The sequence below is a fragment of the Lissotriton helveticus genome, chromosome 10 (genome assembly GCF_964261635.1).
Source record: "Lissotriton helveticus chromosome 10, aLisHel1.1, whole genome shotgun sequence".
Classification (NCBI taxonomy): domain Eukaryota; kingdom Metazoa; phylum Chordata; class Amphibia; order Caudata; family Salamandridae; genus Lissotriton; species Lissotriton helveticus.
The window spans coordinates 839,269,849-839,289,668 of NC_136071.1; positions in this window are offsets into that span (position 1 = coordinate 839,269,849).

The window sequence follows — 19,820 nt, forward strand, 5'->3', positions numbered from 1 at the left end:
GCCTCGTCTGGACGCTGGACCGCAACCTCCGTCTCCTCCGTGGGCCTGAGGGATACTTGAAGCAGAAATATCTGCACGTGGACGGTATGGTTCTGTCACGGCTGCAGAGGATCAGGGGGCCTGCGTGGCTTCTCCGGCGCGTGGGGAAAGGGCAAGTCCCTATTCGGGCGCCATTATGTGGTAAATAAATAATTAATTACCGGTTCTATTTTTGACTGGATACAATATAAACAGATAGCTCAATAAATAAGAGTCAAGATACGAGGTAGCTGGAGTATACAGGCTTTAATCAAGCATAAAGGACTGGAACAGGACAGCCTGTACGGGAATGGGATGGCAGGGCCCGGCAGCTGCCGGGGCAGGATCTGGGAATGGCTAGCAAACTTTTAATAACAGTGCACAATATTTATAGTTAAACAAATACATTGTATTCAATACAGTAGGCGTAGCAGTAGGCGGAGTTTGTAGCAGTCGCGAAAGATAAGGCATAAAGTGGGTGTAACAAGAGGTGTGTACAGGGCGTATACATAGACATGTGATACAAACGTAACAGAATATGTCATAAACGGGGCGGAAACATGGAGGGGGCTACCTGAGCAGCTGGGACCTCTAACCTAGTGGTGCGCGCAAACTGACAATGACGTGTTACTAGGGAGAACTGGGGGGCTGTGACTTCTGCGCTAGAAGAGGAGACGAAAGTCTGGAGTGTCAGAGCGACATGTACCTAAAGCCTATCTGGTATCTGGTGTTTAGAGAACATGTTGATAGAATCCAAAAGTTATCAGGGCAAAGGCTAACAGACATTAAGACTGGTGCATGCATAATTCTACATGTAGTGTGTGTGCGAGGAATATTCTATGAATATTAATACAGTATTTCTCTTACATGGAGACATAAAGGCTAGACCATGACGGAAACTATTGATGTGATTCAGTAGCTTAGGAATGCAGAGAAGGAGGGCTGGACTGATAACTAGAAACATAACATACTCTTGGCAGACTGGGAGGCAGAGCCAGGCCGAGCCGGGCACTGCGTGGCAAGAAGTAAGCTAAGGGTCAGGGATGCAGGTGGGGGCTGTATCGCTCCTCGGAGAGGGTTCAGGAGACAGGAGCTGAATCTGAGTCCGGGCCCTTTTGAGGCCTAGAAACGGGGATAATTCAATGAATTAACGTGCACACTGTAAAACGTGGCAACGTAGGATTACATAGGCCTGATATTCGTTGCTTTCACGAAGACTGGAAACTGGCATACTAGAGATGGACACAACTGTAATTGCATCTTTAATCGATCAGAAGGGAATACATGCATATCATTCATGCACATATAACATAACATAGGGAACACGTAGGCACATATGACATGGCAAAATTTACTTTTCCACAACTATACAAACTCAATTGATTTCTTCTTGAAATTACTCCAGAATAGGGAGAGACTGTGCTGGACTAATCGCAGGCTCCTTGGCAGTCGCGCTATTTGGTTTTCCATGCAGATGGGACATGGTCTAGCAGTTTCGGTTTACTTGCTTCTATATGCATACTCAATACTGAATTTCAGATATAACAAAACAAAATATAATTACAGATTTCCAGTCACGCAAATGAACTTATTCTCTGTTAGAATTGGGGGTCTCTGGTTGGCGCAAGTATGCACTTGTGACAAACAGGGACCCTCTCCTCTAGTCAGGGCAAGGGAACTACCCTTTAAGAATAACCCCTGCTCACCCTCTAGGTTGCGTGGCGCGAGCAGTCAAGGCTAATCTCTAGGGCGCATTTAGTTAAGCATTTATAATCACACACAATAAAATACACTGACCCCCCCACAAATGGACACCAGGCTGTGGTATGTATAAAAATACTAGTACTTTATGTAAAAATAGTGGAGTGCAGGATTATCACAAGACCATAAATAACATTCACTTCGGGATGCACACAATACTTTCTGTTTTGAGGATATAGGCTTTTGTAAGTGTCTTTAAATCAGGCAGAATGCTTCCAAAAAGGTCAAACCAGTCTTTCCTTGGATGTTTCAATGAGGAAAAACAAGACTTGCTTATAACGTTTCAATAATGCACAAAACTGAGGCTTTCTTATAAAATACTTCAGTGATGTAAAAACGAGGCTTTCTTTAAAATACTTCAGTGATGTAAAAACGAGGCTTTCTTGAAAGTACTTTAAGTTCCTCCTTAAATGCTTTTCCAATATTTTAATTTCCCCCAACTATGCAGTTCTGGATTAAGGGCACCCCGAGGGGGTACAGTACAGCTCTTGCTGCCTTGGAAGGAATGCCCAGTACCTGTTGATGCGCGGTACACGCGGGTGCGGGGCGGACTCTGGACGCTGGTCTTGTCGAGCCCGTCCGGCTTGGGGCAGACGTCCTCTCTGGCAGGCAGATTCCCCCAGAGGCGGCAGCGGCATGGGGCGGCCTGTACTTAAGTACAGTGCGGCTCTCGGGTGCGGCGCGGCCTCGGGGAAAGGTGCGGGGCCAAAGGGTACACTTCAGGCGTACAACGCGAACCTCCACCAATGCAGGCTTGCAGGATCAGAGGTGCTGTGCTTCAATGCGGGCAGGTTGGTGCGAGGCGTACGGCCACAAAGGCCAGGCGGTACGTCTCGCAGGGGGGGTCAAAATCCAAGGCAGGCGCGAGGCGTACGGCCACAAAGGCAAGGCGGTACGTCTCGCAGGGGGGCTGAAAATCAAAGGCTGGTGCGATTGCGTACGCTTCTGGCGTATGACGCGTATTTCAGTCGGGGCGAGTCTGAGTGGGGAAATGCTTCTTCTGGGGATAACGCGGTGCCGGGGAGAGGGTAAGCTGTGGCGTATGCGGCGTCTCCACAGGCAAAGGCCGAATCTCTCGAGTTTCTCCCCCCAGTGGGGATACAGCAGGCAAATCAGGGCGTCCTTCAGGAGGGCAAGGCGGGTGTGGGCAGCCCAGCTTGACAGTGTGAAAACGGCTCGTGGTCAGAGCGGGTCACACAGGGCGGGCAGGCACAGGACAGCCGCGCAGCAGTCCCAGGGTACAGGACGCACTGGTGGTGGCTCCAGCAGCAGGGGGAGAGTGTCAGCAGTTTCTTCACGGCTCAGATGCAGGCGGGCAGAGTCCAATGTTCCTGGGACTCAGGTCAGGGGGCCAGCTCTCTTCCAGGCCCTTGGAGATGAGCTGTGAAGCACAAGTTTTTGTAGTAAATAAAAAGCAAAGTCTTTCAGGATTTCTTCCTCTCCTTTGGCAGAAAGGTTCCCACTGCAGGCCAGTCCCCCAGGATAGGGACAGTCTCTCTCCTTCAGCTTCCTTGGTTCCTTCTCCTCAGGCAGAGGGGTTGTCTTGGTTCACAAGCAGGATCTAATTTTACAAGGAGCAGGGCTCCTACTTTTATACCACAGTTTCATTGTTCTTGCAGGCCAGGGGGGCTTCTGCATAACTTCATTCAGTCTCGGAGTACTTTGTTGGTGTGTTCTGGCTTCTGCTTTCAGTGTGAGGGGCAGGCACATCAGACCCTCCACAGGAGGTGGAGCCAGCATTGTGTGGACAGGGGCAGACAGGAGTACCTTGTTGACGGTGCTTCGCCCTTCCTGGGCCAGGTGCAGGCTGAATCATCAGTCGCTCCCCAGGGGGCGGAGCCAGCATTGTGGTGGCAGAGCACAGCCCTATTAAGAGTCCAGGGGCACTCCTACCTCCCACTAAGGTGTAATCCTTGCATTCACCACATGTCATCCCCCAGCCCTGTCACTCACACATCCCAGACAGTCAGATACACATCCAAGCAGAGGCGGGCTGAAATGTTTAGGCAAGCAAATGCTAACTTTCTAAAAGTAGCATTTGCAAACACAGGATATTAAAATAAACTTTACTAAAAGAAGTATTTTATTATTCTGAGTTCAGGCATACTAAACTTTATTTTCTACCATGTTCCCTGAGCCTGCTGGGATTATAGAGTGTAATAATTCCAGCAGGCCATCTGCCCTAAAGAGAACAGGTAGCCTTACAATAGTGAAAAACGAATTTGGCTGTAATTCACTATTAGGACATGCCACACACAACACTTACAATGCACCCTGCCCCTGGGCCTACCATAGGGGTGACTAATATGAAGTTACGGGAAGGTTTTAGGGGCTGGCAAGTGTGTGCACTTGCCCAGCCACCATGACAGTACCAGACTGCACGCAGGTTCTGCAGTGGCAGACCCTAGACATATTTTACAAGGCGGCTTCTGTGGGTGGCGCAACCAGCGCTGCAGGCCCACTAGCAGCATTGGCATTCACAAGCCCTGGCACTCCTGGTGCACTTTACTGGGGACTGACAGTAAATCCAATGAGCCAATCAGGGAAAATCAATCAGTCACATTTTACATTGGGAGCACTTGCACTGCGTCACGGATTGGTCGTAGCACTGTGCCCTGAGCAGCGGACACCAGCAAAACATCTGAGGCACATCAGCAAAAAGTGGAAGGGAAACTCACGCCAAGGTGCCAGGTCTAACATTCTCCTTATAGATCACAACTTAAATGAACTGTAAAATACTGAAAGTGCACAGTGACCCCAAGTGAGCAGCTACGCCAACCCAATAAGAAAGTGAGGCAATGAGTGAAGATAAACGGTATGCAGGAAGCTAACAACCATATAGTACAATAATTTTTTGACAGCACTGTTGTCACATCACACAGTGCTGTTAAATACTGATAGTGTGTTTGCAGTTATTGTCGATGGCTTTTCAGCCCTGTGAAGAGTGTAAAGGTCACATCAGAAATGAGGATAGCCTGGGGAAACCTACTAAGGAGAAGAAGAATTAGAACTGGATGAATATGCTGTAAGTAGGGAAAGAATACAAGCTATTTGCTCCTTGCAATGGATTCAAATGAGGCGGAGGGATTGCTGGAGCATGATTACTTAAGAATGATTTTGCATGGTCAAATCCTGCGAATTACTAAAACATAATTAAAAAAGAAAACATGATTAACATTGTGTCTAGTTGAACACTGAGAGTTTTTAAACTGTATTCTATAAGCATGCAGAAAAGGTCGCAAACTGTTAAAGATGAGACATATACGATAAGAGAGAGAAAAACTACCAATGTGTTATGATAACAATGTGGAAAATGATAATGCAGTTGGTGGGTTTTTAGCAAAATATGATATGAAAGAATTGCTCTACTGAAATGAGACTTGCTATGTTTTCTCAAACGTAAATCTGAAACTACAAGGAGAAGCTGTCTATCATACGCGATGTGACCCCGATGGAGTCGTCAAATGACCCTACAGCTTGCTGCCATTGCAGATGCAATTCCTCCTGCAGAGGTCTCATTCTGAGTCATGCCAACAGTACAAGGTTTTCTCATTCTGAGTCGTGCCAACTGTACAAGGTTTATTGCAGATGAGCACATCCCCAGAAGAGAAGCGAATATCCGGACATAAACTGACTTTCTTTTTGAGATTGATATTGCCAATTTTTGCAGGCGTAGCTGGCGGTCTCTTGCAAAAATGCTTTGCACTGTATGGTTTTAAATAAAAGGGGTAACCCTGTGTCCCTCAGAACCTGGGTAAGCGTGAATAACAAGAAAAGTGGTTCTGTTGGGTGGCAGCACAAATTGCTTTGAAGGAAGGCTGTATCAGCTCATAACACAAAAGAGTAGACCTCTCTGAAAACAACTGACATTCACAAAGTCTTTATATAATAAAAAACATAATCACAATACACAGGAATTACTTCATTCCGTTTTAGGTTTCAATAAATGCTAAAACATGTGATGAGTGACTGTAGTGAATAAAGTGACTAGTGCATTATATTTAGTGACACATATATACAAATGTATACAATGGAGACGGGGAGGGGGAGGGGCGTTTTCTTTGTTTCAGAGGCCAGTGTTCAGAATTAGTTCTACAAGGAAACAGATGGTTACTATGCAAGTTCCTGGAGGTATCTTGACCAATTATGAGCGTCGACGTTTCGACCCTATTGCGCCCCAATTGGTGATCGCGGCGGGTCTTTATCAAGACAAGGGATGGGGAGGGCATGGGGGTCTGGTAGAATTGGAATGAATCTGGAGGGGAGCCGGTAGGTCAACCCCAAGTGTTACGATGGCGATCAATGCAATGTCAAAGCGCCGTCTGAGCTGTCAGAGTTGTGCTCGAGCTGAAAGGGAATGTACTGTATGGTGTCCAGCATTGCTCCCAGAAAAGGACTCACTCGGAGAGGATGTAACTGTAACTTGTTTTCGCTGAGAGTGAGGCCTAGCGTTGAAAAGAGATGCAGGCATGTTGAGATAGCGTTTTCGGTTGCCTGCTCCGAAGGACCTTTGAGCAACCAATCGTCGAGATAAGGAAACACTTGTATTCTTTGAGATCTCAGAGTCGCTGTCACTGGTGCAAGACATTTCGTGAACATCTTTGGTGCCGATTTCAGTCCGAACGGAAGCACCTTGAACTGATAGTGGATGCCAGCCACCGTGTATCGAAGGTATTTGCGATGTTTGGGATGTATGGGGACGTGAAAGTACGCATCCTCCAGATCTAGAGAAGCCATAAAATCCCCTTTGTTTAGGCAGCTCAAAACTTTGGCAAGCTTGACCATCTGGAAACTCTGTTTCTTCAGAAATTTGTTGAGTTTGCGGAGTTCCAGAATCGGGCGCCACTCTCCTGATTTTTTCTTGATGAGGAAGAAACGAGAATAGAACCTGGTTCCCTTTTGAGATGATGGAACCTTCTCTATTGCATTCTTGCAGAGCATTTTTAAGGCTTCTTTGAACAGTAAGTGAAGACGAGGCAGAGGGGGACCCCTGGGTGGGGTAGTAGGTGGTCGTTTGATGAATTCCAGGGTGTGACCGTTGTTGACTAGGTCGAGAACCCATCGATCCGAAGTGGTCTGTTGCCACTTGTGAGCAAAAGCTGAAATCTTTGCGCCCACGGGGAGGGATGACTGGCGTCCTGCGTAACTCATTGTTTTCGGTTGGTATCGCGACCCTGATTGTTAGATCGCTTTCATTGGCCATGGGGCTGTCTATACTGTGTCTGATATTGTCTATTCTGTTGATTTTGATACCCTCCTCTTGATGCAAAGCTATGACCTCTTGCACCTCACAAAGATCCACGCCTGTACTGAAGGGCGGCCCACGATTTAGCTGTATCGGTATCCGTCTTTATAGCAAGGAGGGCCGCATCTATGTGTTTTCCGAATAAGGAATCACCATCATAGGCCATGTCTAAAAAATGTTGGTGTACCTCTGGCCTAAAAGAGGTTGCTTTAAGCCATCCAGGGAGTCTAAGTACTGCAGCCCCAGCGAGTTGTCTAAAGTTGGTGTTAGCGATGTCTAGAGCACAGTCTATGATCTCAGATGCGGCTCGTTCTCCCTCCAAAAGTATCTTTCTTGCGTATTGTTAACGGTCCTCAGGGATGAGGTCCATAAATTCCGCCAAATCTGACCACATCTGGCGATCATAACGGCAGAGTATGGCCAAAGAACTCGCTGCTTTAATGAAGGCTGCTGCCATAGTGGAAAACTTTTTTCCTAAAAGGTCCAAACTCTGTCCTTCCTTATCCAGCGGCGTTGATATTGGCGTAGCTGGATTTTTGGATCTTTGCTGGGCGGCTTGCGATATATATTTTTTTTAACTTTATTTTTGATTATACAACATGTATAGAAAAATTCCCCCCTTCAATTGGCATCAATAAAAACACGTGTAGACAATTCGATGACCTCATTATGATACTGGTGGGTACAGGCGTCACTGGGACAAGTTGAGTTCATGAGGAATGACAGAAGCGTGAAATAAACAGAAAAGGAGCATGAGGAAGCAACTGAGCACAAGACAATCCCTCACAATAAGAAAGACCTAACAGTCCCCCTCCCCCTGCCCCTCCCCATCAGACCCCAACCTCTCTGGCGAAAACAGTTCATCACTCGTCCCATCAGAGTCACTCAGAGACAACCCCAAAGTACACATGACTCGCCAGGTGAGTAAATCATCCTGCAGTTTCTCGTCCCTGCGTGTGAGCTGAATATGTGTCTCCTCGGCCAGGGACCACTCCCTCACTTCCCTAAGCCAGGCAGGCACCTCAGGAGCCCTCCGCCCCATTCAGGTAATCGCTACCCTCCGTCTAGCCAGTACCAACATTAGTTGCAATAGTTTGTAGGAAAGGTTCCTTTTCTTGGGCTTGGGGACCAGAGCCAGCAAGCAATGAAGCTAGTTCAGGAAGGCCGGTGGCAGAGGTTATACGTTCCAAAACCGCCGTCCAGAAGCTCCTGACCAATGGGCAGTCCCAGGCCAAATGCAGGAATCCCGCCCCCCCCATACCACATCTAGGGCAGCTGTCCCCCCTATCTCCAGAAATGTGTTTCAATGAAATTGGAGTCAGATAGGTGCGATGCATGAAATTGAAGTGTATTAATTCGAACCGCGCATTGCACGATACCTTGCGCGTGAGGCTCCCTATACGCTTCCGCTGCCCCTGTTCCAGGGCAGTACCGATATCTGCCTCCCAAGCCCTCCAGGAAGGCGGGACCGGCGGGGCTGAGTCCTGCCTCATAGCTGAATATAGCAGGGAGATCAATCTACGCCCTCTACCACAGGAAAGAAGTATGTTCAGGGTATGGGATATCGGGGGCGCGTCCGGGAATTGGGGCCAGGCCACCTTCACCACATCTTGGAGCCCCCGGTAATGTAAGTATTGCCCGCCTCCAAGTCCAAAGTTCTCCTCGGCCTGTTCAAAAGACAGGAAGGACTCGCTGGGGTAGAGGTCAGCCATGGTCTCGCAGCCTTCCGCTCACCAGTCTCGAAAGGACATGTGCTCTTCCATGGCAACTATAGGGACCAGAATCCAAACCGGCAGCTCCCTATGGAAGGGGGCTTGTCATAAAATCTTTTCCACAAACCGCTGCCAGATGCCTGCCGTGTGGCGTACCACATATGGCAGGGCCTCGTCAGCTCCCCGTCCCTGCATCAATGCAACCTGTAGCGTCCGCACATTCGCTCTACCGGCCAAAAGTTTCATCTCCCAGCTGTCTGCGTCCGCGAACCACCGTGCTGCCGGCAGTAGTTGTGCCGCGTAATAGTATAAATCAAATCGCGGTGCCTCCAGACCTCCCTCCTCCCAGCTTCGGACAAGAGTATGAAGGGCGACCCTGCTACGCCGTCCCGCCCAAAGTAGGGACGTAAGCAACGTGTTTAGTGTGCGGAATACTCGCGGGGGAGAGGGCACAATGAATTCTGGAGGACGTAATGCGTCCTGGGGAGCATTACCAACTTAGCGACGGCTAGCTGTCCCATAAGGGTGAGTGGCAGGGAGTTCCAAAAGGACACCGATTGCTGTAAGGACGTAAGAATCCGATCGACATTCCGGGCCAACAGCTGGCTGTCTGTTGGGGCCACTTGAATTCCGAGATAACGGAATGACTCCTGTTCCCAGCGCAGCCCAAGGTTCGGCAGATCTGTAAGCGGCCCCGGACCATATCCCGCCAGAGGGAAGATTAAAGACTTACAGCGATTAAGTTTCAGACCGAGGCCTCGCTAAAGCGGTCCAGGTGTTGTAGCAGGATAGGCAGCGATTCCCACGGGGCCATCAAGTAAAAAAGGGTGTCATCTGCGTACAAGGAACAACATTGCACATGTCCCTTACCATTATGCCCCACTGCGCCATGTCCGTACGGACTCGAACTGCCAAAGGCTCTATTGCCAGGGCAAACAGGAGCGGCGAGAGGGGGCACCCCTGGCGTGTACCTCGTCCCATCTGCCACTCCTCTGATCGTGCCGCTCCTAGTCTCACCCTGGCACGGGGGGCCTTATATAGTATGCGGACCCATCGACAAAAGTTAGGGCCTAGCCCCATCACACGGAGGACCTCTAGCAGATACCCCCAGTCGACAGTGTTGAACGCTTTAGCGAGGTCAATCGACACCAAGACCATCTGATCCTCCCTGTCGCGAACCTCGTGTATAATGTGATTCAACCGCCGCAGGTTCATGGCAGTGTTGCGCCCTGGGATAAACCCGCACTGGCCCGGGTGGACCAGATGGGCCATATGCGGCGCTAGACGAGCGGCTAAGAGCTTGGTCAAAATCTTCACGTCCGTGTTAATCATGGTGATGGGGCGATACGACGAAGGGTCGTACTTATCTCCCCCCGGCTTCAGAATCATACAAATTTTGCCCAGGTTCATACTTGGCGGAAGTGTCTCACGATCGAACGCCTCAAGATAGGCTTGTAAGAGGAGGCGAGAAAGGGTATCTCCGAATGTCTGATAAAATTCAGGTGGGAAGCCATCATTCCCCGCAGATTTAGCCCTCGGCAGGCAGGCCATCGCCACGCACATTTCACGCAGTGTCGGTGTTTCATCCAACTCGTCCAGAACCGCCCTAGGGAGAGACTGCAGGGTCAATCCCTGTAGGTAAGGGAGGTACGAGATCTCGGCGACCGCGGGATCCGCGGCATATACCGTTTGTAGGTGGGATTGGAGGACTCGGAGAATGCCCACTTCCGAGTGGACCATACCACCCGTAGGTCCCCGCAGGGCCACGATCCGCTCCGGGGTGTACTCTCGCCTAAGGATCCAGGCCAACAGTCGGCCCGATTTGTCACCTTCTCTGTAAAGACGTTGCCTATATTGGCCAAGGGTGTATTTGTCTAGCCGGTCTAAGATGTCATGCACACAAGACCGGGCTGCCTGTTCCGTCTCCTGATGCAAGTCCTCGGGGTCCGACAACGTTTGCTGGCGCAGGAGATTATCCTCTGCCTCTTGTAGGTCCCGAAGAAGCTGTTTCCGGACCCCATAGTTGAGGCCCATACATTCGCCCCGTATCACTGCTTCCAGCGCGTCCCACCTGGTAGCGAAGGTGTGTTCTCCCCCCTCCCAATTCAGATCTATATAGTTGGCAAGGGCGGTATCTATATGGTTCCTCGCCACTTGGTCCTGAAGGAGATCTGCCGGCAGCCTCCAAGTCAGAGGGCAGGAGGACTGCCTCTCCCAACTCAAGAAGCATGCCACTGCGGAGTGGTCGGACAAAAAGCGGGCCTGATGTGTAATCTCCAGAGAAATAGCAGCGTCTATGTTTGCAGCCAAAACTCGGTCCAATCGACTATGTGTGTTATGAGTGAGGGAAAAACATGTGTACAGTTTCTGCGTCGGATTACTCCGACGCCAAACATCTCTAGCCCCTAAGTTCCCCATTACCTCCCGAAGCTGCGCTGTCATACGCGGCTTTGTGCCCGCAAGGGGTGGAAACCTATCCAGTACAGGGTCCAGGACACAGTTAAAGTCCCCGAGCCAAAGCAGGGGAGCCTCCAGGTCAGGGATGAGGACCTCCTGCAGGGTCAGGAAGAACCTAGGGTCTTCTATGTTGGGTGCGTACGAATTTAAGATATCTGCCATCCAGCTTCGCCCGCAGGAGCAGGTACCTGCCTTGTATATCCGCCTCCACGTACTGGATGGCAAATGGGACCCCGGGCGCCACCCAGATCAGGACCCCCCTAGCGTATGTAGAAAAGGTGGAGTGAAACATCTGACCCTGCCACTTTTTTCCCAGCTTTTGGGCACCATCGTCATCAAGGTGAGTCTCCTGTAGGCATGCAATGGAAACTCTGTGCCTTCGAAGGAAGGATAGGACCCTGTATCTCTTGGTGTATGTGCCAAGCCCCCTCACATTCCAACTTAAGAACATATATCCCATGGCTGGTGACATGGCCCACCCGGGCCTACAACTCTACTTCCGATGACACCTCAGCCCCGTACCCAAACTGTAATACATTTGATGCCTGCAACATTTCCCCCCAACATTCCCTCCCAGAACCCCAACCACCCCCCTCCCACGAGCAATATTCTTGCAACAACCAAACATGCTAATATGCCCTTCTCCTGCTGGTGCCAGGACGTACACAGCTTTCCCATGTGCCCAACTGGGCTAAACCACCCCAACAGGTAAAGAAAAAAGACCCCTCCCCCCATCCAGCTCCCAGCACTACCAGCTAACTTGACAATCACAGGTGACTCAGACTCTTAGAGGTATATCATGTATGTCTGCCAGGACATCCACCCCGCCCGAGGTTCCACCCCCCTACAAGATCAAACGTATCCAAAGAAAGCCCCCCACTGTCCCCAGTCGGATGCGACCCAGGCGATTCAGCTAACATTCACAATATAGGGTCAACCAGAGTGAGAGCAAGACGTCCCTCAGGACCGGGTCTCAGACGTGTCCAACAGATCCCCCACCGTCTCAGGGATCGTGTCAATGGTAGGCAGGAGTGTGTCCATAGCCAGTGGCAAGGTGTCAGGAACCAGTACTTCATTTTGAGGGGGACCTGCCCGAGACGCTAGAAGATCCCCGGGCTCCGAAGACTCCAAGCAGAGGGCTCCATCGTCTCCCACCGTAACTCGCCGCCCCTCTCCATGCTCAGTGTCGTCATGGGAGCGCCGGTGTCTGGTTCTACAGTACCTTGCAGGACGTGTCCCCCATGTACACCTGGTTCCACCCCGTTCCCCGGTGGGAGGGCATCCCCTCTGATCTCCAGGCACACCCATACCTCCTCATGGCCGTCAAAGAAATGTGCCTTTCCCTGGGAAATGACCTTAAGTTTTGCGGGGTAAAGGAGCATGTACTGCAGGTGCAGGTGCAGGTCTCGGAGCTTCTGCTTGACCGCCAAAAAGGATTTTCGTTGTTCCTGAACTTGGCGAGTGTAATCCGGGTACACGGACACCTTGGAGTTTTCAAAAGTGAGGTCCACCGTTTCCCTGGCCGCTCTCAGGATACAGTCCCTGTCTCGATAGTTTAGGATTTTGGCGATGAGGGCCCGCGGCGGAGCGCCGGGCCTCGGCTGCGGGACCAACGCTCTATAGGTGCGCTCGATCACAAACACATCGGACAGTCCCGTAGGGCAAAGTGTGGTGTGAATACAGTGTTTCAGGAAGCGCTCAGCGTTCCCCATCTCCGCGCGTTCCGGAATTGCAAGGACCCTAATGTTGCTGCGGCGTGCCGTCCCTTCGGCATCCTCCGCCCGACGCTCCAACTCCCCCGTCGAGGCAGAGAGCCGCGAGACTGTTTGTTTGAGGGACGCCACCTCCTCCTGCAGCTGGACTATATTCCCCTCCGCAGCTGTGACTTTATCCGTCACTTTATGCAGATCTGCTCTCAGGAGGTTCACATCTATGTTCACCGTCTCGATCTGTCTTCCCAAGGCGGTGTGGGACCCCTGTATTGCCTTCAGTAGCTCTGCCCGGGAGGGCTCGCCTGGGTCACCAGGGACTTCACTCTCCCCATCCTGACCAGACTGACGCGTGATGCGCTGTGAAGGGAGCCGCTGGGTTGTGTACTGTGTGAAGGTGTTTGGCTGCGAGGCTTTGGCCATACTGTCTTTTCGCATTATAGGAGTCTATGGGGACCTCTCCCAGACGTCTGAACAATCGAGGTGCCTCCAGACAGTCCCCTCTCCAATGGTCCTCGGAGGTGTTGAGGGTCCCCCGGCAGTCCCACTGACAATGCGCCACCACGGCCATGTACAGTTTTAGACCCCACTCACCGCCGTGTCAGCTGCTTAGTGGCCATCCCGGGGAGAAGGTTCCGCCCTGAACCCGGACAGCGGGACCGTTTCAAGTGCCCAGGATAACTCCAGCAGTCACCTCGCACCACCCAACATCCAACCAGGGTGGCAATGTGGCCAGGGAGCACCCCCCTCCGTCATCTGGTTCCGCTGTTGCAGGGCGCAATCCCGGTCCCACTGCTCCTTCAGTCGCCGTCCCCAGGGTCTTCAGGATATGGCTGGGGCCCCCCCAGCGGCCGGGGAGGTTCACCCGAATCGCTGCGGGCAGGCCAGGCGTTCCAAGTAAACGTGTACTAGTTCCCAGAGCTCCGGTGGTATCAGGCGCCTTCCCGGCCACCACCCGCTAGGCCCGATGTGAGGGGGCCCTGCAGCCCGACAGCTCCGCCACTCAAGCTCCGGCGGTCGCCGCGATCACAACTTCCGCCCACCGCAGGGCCGGACAAGCTCTGGGGCCCCGTGGCGACAGAGGGCCCCCAATGACAGCAGGCTCACCAAAAGGCCCGGTTAAAGAGGAGCCCAGAATCTCGGGTCGCTCCCTCCGCTGTGCCTCCGTGCACCGCCACAGGTACGGCGCAGTGATGACGGGAGGCCCCCGATGGCAGTGGGTGCCTTCCTGGCCGTAGTCGACTCACCCCCAGGCTCCAGATAGATGCGCCAGGATCTCAAGCCGCCTCCGCCGATGCGATATTGACCGCCGCCGCGGGCACTCCGCCTCTTCACCGCAGGGCCAGGCAATCTCTGGGAAACTATAATGACGGGAGGTCCCTGATGGCAGTAGGGACCCCCCGACTGCAAGCGAGTCCGCACTAGGCCCAAGGTATGGGCACCAGGATCCCGAGCCGTCGTCGCTGCCTCACGTCCGCCCTCCGCAGGGTCGGATCACTTCAGGGGTTCTGCAGTGCCAGGAGGCCTCCGAAGGCAGTGGGTGCCATCTCGCCGCGGCTCCACCAAGCAGGTCCCGGGAGCTCTGGTCTATTCCTCCGCTCCAATGCAGGGCGTCGCCACAGTCCCGTGGTCCTATCTTCGGCCACGCCGGACAGGATCTACCCCTCACAAGAAGACCCGGATGACAGCGGTCTCCTTCTCTGCCCACAACCAGTCCTTACTTGCGACTGCAGGGTACCTGGGCCGGTAGGCCGCGACCAGGCCGCAGCACCGGCCTCCCGTGAATTACGGTTCCGGCGAGCCACAGCCCGGCCACCTCCTCCAGTCAGCGGCCATCCGCCGGTTGACCCCCGGGTCCGGGAGAAGCCCCAGGCGATCAGGACTCCTGGACCTCCGTTTCTCGGTCCGAGTTCGACAGGATCGGCTATTAATCAGGATTTATAAGCTGGGCCGGCCGGGAGCTGAATGAGCTCACGTCCTGTCTGCCATGCTGCTTGGCCACGCCGTCCGCGGCTTGCGATATTACTGAATCTGGTCGGGGATAACCAATCAGACAAGATGGAGTTTCTGAGGAGCACAGCACTTTTTCTCAATGCGAGGGAGGACAGCCGGTATAGAGGCAGGCGTCTTCATAATTTTTATCCCTTCATTCCATATATGATCAATGATGGGAATCGCTCTTGTGACTTTTCCTGTACTCTTCTTTAAAGTCATGTAAGAAGCAATCTGTGTGTTCTACTGGTAACTGAAATCTGGTTGCAGCACGTTGCCGCAGGTTGTGAAAACCGTCAATATCCTCAGGGGGAGAATCCGAAGGCTGAGGAATGGATGGAGAAGGCATTGGTATGATATAATCATCCCAAGGATCCACACTAGTAGCTTTGTCAGGCAATTCACCATCTTCGACCTCTTCCTCGTCCAAGGAAGAAGAATCATGGTGTGTTTGTGGTACTGAGCCAGAAGGGTGAGGCGGCGAATTAGGAACCTCCGTCTGCGTCAGCGAGTCTGGCACTTCAGAAGGTAAAACTTGTTGAACATTTTTAACACGTTCTTCACAATACCTTGAAGCGTAGATTTCTAGACTGTGTTTTTTTAGGTGGGTATGTCAGGGACAGCCTGTTGTGGGGGAACCGTTGACGGTAATCCGCCAGCATGGCCTGGAGATCTTGTATGAGTGTAGAAGGAAGATGACTTGTCTCTCTATGATCCAAATCCCTTGTGGGAGGTCTGTGATGTGGTGTAGAGAGGTCTTCCTGGTAATAGTGTTCCTGGTAATCCTCTTCCTCATTGTCATCTTGGCAATTTATATGAAGTTCAGAGGGGTGGCGAGTTATGCCGAACGGTCCCTCATCATCTTCCTCATCGAAGTCCCCATCCTCAAAATAAGTCTCTAGGATATGAGATGGCAGAAGAGGAGATATCTTGCTATAATCCTGTCTTTGGTAAGTCTTTAGTTGAAAATGAGAATAAGAAATAGGTGTAGTTTGAGAAACTGGTGGAATCGTCGTTGACAAACTCCTCGTCGACGGGCCCTTTGTCATCGACGGGATGTTCGCCGACGTGCTCTTCATCGACGGGCTCTTCGTTGACGCGCTCTTGGTCGATGGAATCGTTGTCAACGGGTTCACTGAAGGTGTCGTCGACAGGATCATTGTCGTCGACGCGGTCGACGTCGATGATGTGGACTTTAGAGATAGAAGGAGTAGTTTCTGTCCTGTAACTCCAGTTCTGTAATAGGGGTATCTCTGTTATAGTAATAATCTAGTGAATAGTCCTGCTCATGAGCGTGGACCCTGGAGCAATCAAAAATAATCTCTTAAACTGTCTAAAAATGCAGTCCTGCAAGACACTTAAGAGAGAATTTAAAGACATATAATGCAGCCTATATCCACAGGCTACACTGTCCAGTACTTCAACTAGACATTCCACCAAAACCACAAACAGCACAGCCTGTCAAGTTTTCTTCATAGAGAAAAACTTCCCCTTTTACCAACTGAGCCTCAGGAATGATAGAGAGGAAGGGGAGGACAGACAAGCCCCATAGGCTGCCATTATGTGGCTCAAAAAGGGATACCGTGCCTTTAAGAAAACTTTCCAGAACTTTCCTGGTATCCCAGAATGCTCAGCAGGTCCCATTTACTTTCAGTTCTCTTTGAAGGCGTATAACGCTAGACCTGTAGCATTCCGAACATGAACATCTTTCTCCACCGGGGAGTAGGGCGGGCGCTTATGACTATAACAGAGATACCCCTACTACAGAACTGGGGTTACAGGACAGAAACTACTCCTTCTGTAGTAGGGGATCTCTATGTATAGTCCTAATCTAGTGAATAGAATGGCAAGCCCATCCCCACACCAAAGCGGCAGTGGAGAAAAAGAAGTACAACACCACTACTGTGCGAACAGATTTCGCAGTGAAGCCTGCCCAACCAGTAATGCTTAGCAAAGGTATGGACCGACTTCGAAGTGGCCACCCTGAAGATTTCTGCAATGGGAACATTACGTAACAAAGCAGTCGTGGCAGCTTTGCCCCTGGTGGAATGAGCCTTAGGTTTACCCCCTAAGGTCTTATTAGCCTTTTGATAACACAATTGAATGCAGGACACAATCCACCTCGAAATGGACTGTTTCGAGGTAGCAAGACCTGTCCTGACTGACCCATAGTTGATAAACAATTGGTCTGACCTACGAATATCCTTGGTTTTATCCAGATAAAATTTCAACACCCTCCTGACATCCAGGGAATGTAGAGACCTTTCTGCTGGAGAGGAAGGATTCTGAAAAAACGTAGGTAAAGTTATGGTCTGGTTAACATGGAAATCAGAAATAACCTTAGGAAGAAATTTAGGGTGAGTACGCATAACAACCTTAGCAGCATGAAATACAGTATAAGGTTCTTGGCAACACAACGCCTGAATTTCACTCACCCTGCGGGCCGATGTAATGGCCACGAGGAACGCCGCCTTCCAGGACAGGTGCTGCAACGAAGCCTTATGAATAGGTTCAAAAGGTTCCTTCATCAACCTGGACAGCACCACATTCAATTCCCATGAAGGCGAAGGAAGCGGGACAGGAGGAAATACTTTCTTCAAGCCTTCCAAAAAATCTTTGATCACAGGGATCTGGAAGAAGGAGGTCTGTGAAGGGCATTTCCTGTAGGCCGTCAGCGCAGCGAGATGAACCTTAATGGAATGAAAATTAAGGCCAGACTGCGCCAAATGTAAAAGGTACGGAAGGATGACATCTTCCTTACATGTCGTTGGATCATAGTTCTTGGACTTGCACCAGATGCAAAATCTCTTCCACTTGTACGCCTAAGAAGTCCTAGTGGAGGGTCTCTTGGCTTCCATCAATAATCTGCAGGGAGATTCAAATGGCCATATTGCACTATCTCAGGAGCCATGCCGCCAAACTCAAAGACGAGAGATTGGGGTGCACCATCTGTCCCCCGAACTTCGTGAGAAGGTCCTGCCGGCACGGCAGCCGAATGTGAGGAAGGAGAGACCGGTGAAGCAGGTCCGTGAACCACCACTGCCTGGGCCATTCCGGGGCAATCAGGATCATCCGCGCCCTGGACTGGGCCAGCTTGATGAGCACCGCCGGAATCAGGGGAATGGGTGGAAAAGCGTACAGAAAGCTGTTCGACCAGTTGATCCATAACGCATTCCCCAGCGTTCCCTGCTGGTAGTACCTGGATGCGAAGTCTCGGCATTTGCTGTTTTCGGCGGTAGCGAACAGATCCACGTCTGGAGTGCCCCACCTGGCAAAGACGTCTCCGAGTACTTCGTCGTTTATGACCCATTTGTGGTTTTCCTGGATCAGTCTGCTCAGTGCGTCCGCCTGAACATTCTGCACACCTGGTAGATGAGTAACCGTTATCGTCAGTCCTCTGGCTAGCAGCCAGTGCCAGATCGCCTGCGCCTCCTGCGACAGGGTGCGCGATCTCGAGCCCCCATGCTTGTTGAGGCAATACATCGTGGTCATATTGTCCGTCTGTACAAGGAGAGAGTTGGTCTGGAAGGACGGATGAAAGGCCTTCAGCGGCAAGTGAACAGCTCTGAGTTCCAGAAAATTGATGTGATACGTGGACTCCGTCTGGGACCACGTTCCTTGGATCTGTAACTCCCCGGAATGCGCTCCCCAGCCGTGGAGAGAAGCATCCGTCACGATAGTCTGAGTGGGAATGTCCTTGTGGAAGGAAAGCCCCTTGAGGAGATTCTCCGCTGAACACCACCATTTCAGAGACTGTAGAGCATGCAGAGACAGTCGTATCTTGTCGTCCCGGCTTCCTCTCCTTTGGTCCCACTGATCCTCCAGACACTCCTGCAGCGGTCTCATGTGTAGCCGTGCGTGTGGCGTGAGGAAGATACAGGAGCCCATCGACCCCAGTAGAGAAGACACCGTCCTCACTGTCGTAGACGGAGCGGTCATAAGAGCCTGAGCCTTCCGAAGGAGTGATAAACGTCTTTCCTCCGAAGGAGACACGCTTGCTGACAGCGTACTGATGGAGGCTCCCAAGTACTGTGTGATGTATTCCTATAGGTCCTGAATCGATCCCCCTATTCCTGACCCTATTCTGGTTAACAAACCAACAAGTTAACTAGCAGTCAGCCCATGAGGCAGAAAACCCCCATGATGCAGATACCGTTATCTGACGCAGTCACACTACGGCACAGGAACGTGTTATCTGATTAGGTCATAACGCTTGCGATCTAATTAGACAAGCGATATTCCTCCAGCCCCTGATAAGGCATACGTAGTTCTCATAACAAATCAAACCTATGACAACCTGGGCAAAACCCTGCGGCCATTGTTTTGATTTCACAGAGAACTTCAGCAAAAGAATGTGCTAACGAGCAAGTCGTATGACATCCTTATTGACGTATCTATGTCCATCCTTACGTCAATCTCGGCACCTTAAAGGTATAAATATTACCGATATTGCCCTATGGAAACACACGCGGTGGTGACGAGACGGAGCAGCCATACTTGCCGAAGCCCAGAGCAGAGCAGACCCCGCTGGCGCAGCCCCGCCTTCCTGACGCGCTGAGAACGAGACGCGCAGCTTTCTCCAGGCGAGAAATCCAGAACCGGCGCTTCCGGGTAGCCCTCGCAGGCAGCCTGGAATATCGAGACCAGAGAGAGAGATACCATCCCTCATTCATCCTAACTTCCAGGTACAAAACTGAATAACCCCTCACAGAGAATTCTTTAGTTATTCACTTGGCAAAACAAACTTAACTTAAACTGTAACTTTCTATTCCCGCCCACGCATTAGACTTAGGTCAGGTACACGGGGTAGGCGTATTTAGAAACACCAGTTGAGTACGTTTAGTCAAATGTATATGTGTATGTAATATATTTTAATCATTTTAAACCTTCATATGGCTTAGAAACCATATCAATGTTTTTACAGTA